The sequence below is a fragment of the Arachis hypogaea genome, chromosome 14, assembly GCF_003086295.3.
Source record: "Arachis hypogaea cultivar Tifrunner chromosome 14, arahy.Tifrunner.gnm2.J5K5, whole genome shotgun sequence".
Classification (NCBI taxonomy): domain Eukaryota; kingdom Viridiplantae; phylum Streptophyta; class Magnoliopsida; order Fabales; family Fabaceae; genus Arachis; species Arachis hypogaea.
This window is the reverse complement of record NC_092049.1, coordinates 38,847,935-38,852,303: the sequence shown is the minus strand read 5'-3', so window position 1 is coordinate 38,852,303 and position 4,369 is coordinate 38,847,935. Positions and strand designations below refer to the sequence as shown.

Below are 4,369 nucleotides of genomic sequence, written 5' to 3'. Positions count from 1 at the left end.
ATGCATTAACTACTTTACAACAAATGATACCCTTCGATTTATGGCATTTCGGAGAGACTCCGCATGTGCTTTTGTTCCTTATACCGCTTCAATTAGGAAATTTTTGTTTTTTAAATTAACGATCTGTTAAACAAAACAATTTAAATATTAATCTCTTTTTAAACAAGCAAAGAGAGGAAAAGAATAAAATTGACTAAATGTTGATATAAAAAAATTTTAAGTTCTTTATTACATGCTGAGGACACATTATATTATGATTAATCGGTTAAAAAACTAGTTTACTGTAGACTATAGATATCATCAATTATTGCTAGTGAAGAATACCCAACATGCTCCCTAAACAGTAGTGAAAGTGAAGGATGAAGATAGAGCTTTAATTTTCATATATGGACCCATAATACCATAACCAAAACATATATATAACTCTATATATAGAGAGAGGGCTTTATCTCTTTTGAATTGGTTTGAACCATGTCAAAAGATTGTGGAGTTCACACTAGTTCTAAATGCCATTGACATTATTTGCTTTTCCATTATAGTTGACATGTATAATCGTCACACGCAATTCCAATGACAAAGGAAGTGCGTGCTCTAGTTTGTGAATGGAAGAGCATGTGCATTTTATGCTTGAAAATTGAAATGATTATTATTGGAATTTGGAAATGGAAATTAAACCCACGCCACTATGAGCAGTATAATGATGAGGTCAAGACATATATATATGAGGAAGAATTTCAGATGTGCATGTATTGATATATATCTCATCTTAAGCTTCAATCTGCATGATTGATTGTTGCTTAGTGTTGTTGATTGATGATGGCAAATAAAGGCCAAAAAGATAGAGTAATAGTGAAATGCCACCATGGGTAAGAAACTCGTATGCCTTGTAGTCACGCAAGGTAAATACCATATGATTGAAAATAATAAAGATATTCTTCAGCGCGTGAGCGGCAGGATTCGAACCTGCGCGGGCAAAGCCCACATGATTTCTAGTCATGCCCGATAACCACTCCGGCACGCCCACTCTATTGTAAAAGTTATCTAGGAAACTACTCTCTTAAATAATATTAGCCAAATTATCTGAAATTATTCTTTTATTATAAATCTTAATTTGAGTCCTAAATTTTTCAAAAGGCGAGAATTAAAAAAGTAATTTTACGATAAAACAAAAATTAGTTAATATTATCTAATTAAAAATTAATTCTTTATACTTATTTATATCTACAAACTGAAAAATGATATCGCTATAAAAAAAATGAAGATTACACATTTTTAAGTCTGATAAAAATATTTGAAAATGTTTTTTTAAAATAAGATGTTTGATAAAATAATAAAATAATATTTTAATCATTTTTTAATTTATAGTTTTATTATTTATGAGTTTTATTTAATTAAATAGTAATTAAAGTAATATTTTATTATTTTACTAATTTTTTAATTATAGAAGAACTTGATCCAAAACATTTAATTATTCATTCATTTATGAATTATGATTTATCTCAATGCATGTGACTGAAAATCGATTAAACGAACTTTCTCGAGTTGATAGCCTCTGCTGTCACCGTTGTTCCACTTTCCAAGAGTTTGTGTTTGCACCATATAAAATTCTTAATTATTTATATTTAGTACGAAATTATATTTGTTATGTATGTGACCTCTTTAAAACAAATTATGTTGCAAGACCAAACTATACTAATAGTGGTCAAATAGTGGACCAATTACAGATTCCAGAATATTTATACGACCCCACAAAATATTCCCAAAAAGTAAGTAACAATTCAATTTCTTAGATTCCGTGTGGTTGAAAATATTTGGGTGTTGTCGATGACGATGCACTGAAATTGGCCCAATCAAAGTTTCATCATCATGTCCTCTTCGTTTTATTGTTGTAGTGTGAAGTGTGACCTCAATCAACTAATAATATTGCAAATTTTGCAATGTTCAATTTGTCTTCATTTGTGCATTATCCTCCACTTAGATCTCATAATTCTTCCCATGTAATCATTGTTTAGGCTCTTGCAATATTTGTTATACCACGGGATGGACCTAAAATTACCAACTATGCTATACGAATAAAAAAATAGAAAAGTCTAAGGACAACAATTTTATTAAATTTTGGCCAGCATGTAATCAGCAAAAAAAAGTGAGTCATTAGATAAAATTTTACATCAATCTCATACCATTAAAACCATTTTGATAACTATTTAATGGCTACAAATTACAAGAATTGCTGGCCCTAGCATTCTTCTAAAAAAATATTAGCTATTAATTAATTATCGTATAAGAATATATATTTAATGTTCTTAAAATATTTTTTAAAGTATATTTTTATTTTTAAAAATATTTTTAAATTTTATTTTATTTATTTTATTCTAAAAATTTTTAATTTGTATTAAATATATTTTTTAATAATTAAATTTCTAACAAATTTAATATCAATCCAGCAATAATACTTAACAATTAGGAGTCAATGGCAGAATTTTGTGTCTAATTTATTTATATTAAAAGTTGTTTTTGTAAAATTATTGTTGAATTTTTCCTAAATTTTTTGAACAAATCAATTATCACGAGTATATTTAATGCAAATAAAAATTTTTTAGAATAAAATAAGAATTTAATTTTAATACATTGTCAGTGTGAAATAGTTTTACACATGTATCCAATTATGTAACGTCATATCAACAAAAATAACTACCTTCACATTGACGGCATAAATAATCATCCAAAAGAACGGATGTGATTATACGACTGTGTAAAACGTTTTACATTATTAGTGTATTAAAATTAAACTCATAAAATAAAAGTTAAAAGTATTTTTGAAATATTTGACAAATTTCAGAAAAAAAAAATACTTCACCTTAAAATTTCTTTATTACTAGTAAATAAATTTAGTTATTGGCTATATTTTTGTTTCTATAAACAATTTTAAAAAAACTAAGTATACCAAAATTATTATGTAGAGGGAATTACCTGTGAAGAAAAAGGAACAATTTCTAGAGTGCAACTAGTGTAAGCACAAGAACCACATTTTTTCATAAAGTAACTAACATACTCATCCAAAGACAAGAAGCCAACGAAGGACATGCTATCTTTTCTTTCCCGATTGAGTTGAGTTTTGGGCCTCAAAATTGTTTTCTGAAAAGCTGCTGTGGGGGTGGCAAAGAGTATTTGGTAAGATGGGAATTGTGGTCCTAACATTGTCAACCATGCTTCAAAAGAGATAGCTGTTCGGGAAAAGAAACTTGAAGAATATTTCCTTCCGCTACACAACATTAGATAAATGTTTATCGAAATCATATTTGTACCTTTTTTTTAGGGTTAATGGTCAAATAGTCCCGGAAAAATGGGCTGTTCGTCAAATTCGTTTTTAAATATTTTTTCAATTAAATTAATCCTAAAAAGACTTAAATTTAATTGCACTTGTCCTTTCATTAATGGGTTAATAGTTTCCGTTAACAAAAGCCACATGGATCATTAACCACCTCTAAAACGACGCAGTTTTGATTTATAAAGGTTAAATTGATACAAAATGATGCCGTTTTGTGTGATTATTGAGAGTAAACTCTTCTATTATTCTTTCATTTCGAGTGTTAATCTCATCTTCTCACTCCCTCTTCACTCCACTGCTCAGAACAAAAAAGAAAATAATTTCACATCACAATCAATTTTTCAATTAATAATAACAGTAGCATGTTTTTAATATTGAACCTATGGATGTTGAAAATGATGAGTCTCATTGGAGGTTAGAGACTTAGAGTAGCTATTTGAAGAGACCTAGTGGCAAATGGCAGAATCAACACCAAAGAGGCCCTTGGTCATGAGAAGTTGTTGTTGGAGCACGAGAGGCGACAACGTTAGAGGAGGAAGTTTTGGTGATCTGGTGGTTACGGAAGTTAAAAACTATTAACGGAAACTATTAATCTATTGATGGAGGACAAACGCAATTATAAAATTTTTTAAGAACTAATTTGATTGAAAAAAAATAGATTAATCATCAAATTCGTTCTCGAATAAATTTTTCAATAACATTTATGGCAATATAACATGTTTATACTATATTTAATAATAAAGATTGAATCGTTTGAGGTTCAAAGAAAAGAACGCAAATAATAGATAAATTAATATTTAAATTCTTTGTACACACTACTTCGTATAAATTTCAATCATCTGTGGCTTTGTGGGCATCATCTTGGGTGGTCTAAGTGTCTAATATTAAAAAGAGTTTTACTATGTAGACAATGACTTTTGTAAATAATATAAAAAATAGGTTCTAAAATTGATCAAATAAAGTAAAAAAAAAATACTCCATCTCCAAATTATCTTTGTACAAGATGTCTCTGGTACGGGTTGAGAGATGGATTGAGAACTT

At 28.5% G+C, this 4,369-nt stretch overlaps 1 non-coding gene across 1 annotated transcript; it reads right to left on the bottom strand.

Annotated features, from left to right (window-relative positions):
- Positions 1–942: 942 nt before the first annotated feature.
- Positions 943–1,024, bottom strand: TRNAS-AGA (transfer RNA serine (anticodon AGA)). The gene has a single exon. It is a non-coding gene; the product is annotated as a tRNA-Ser (tRNA).
- Between the last annotated feature and the right edge of the window lie 3,345 nt (positions 1,025–4,369).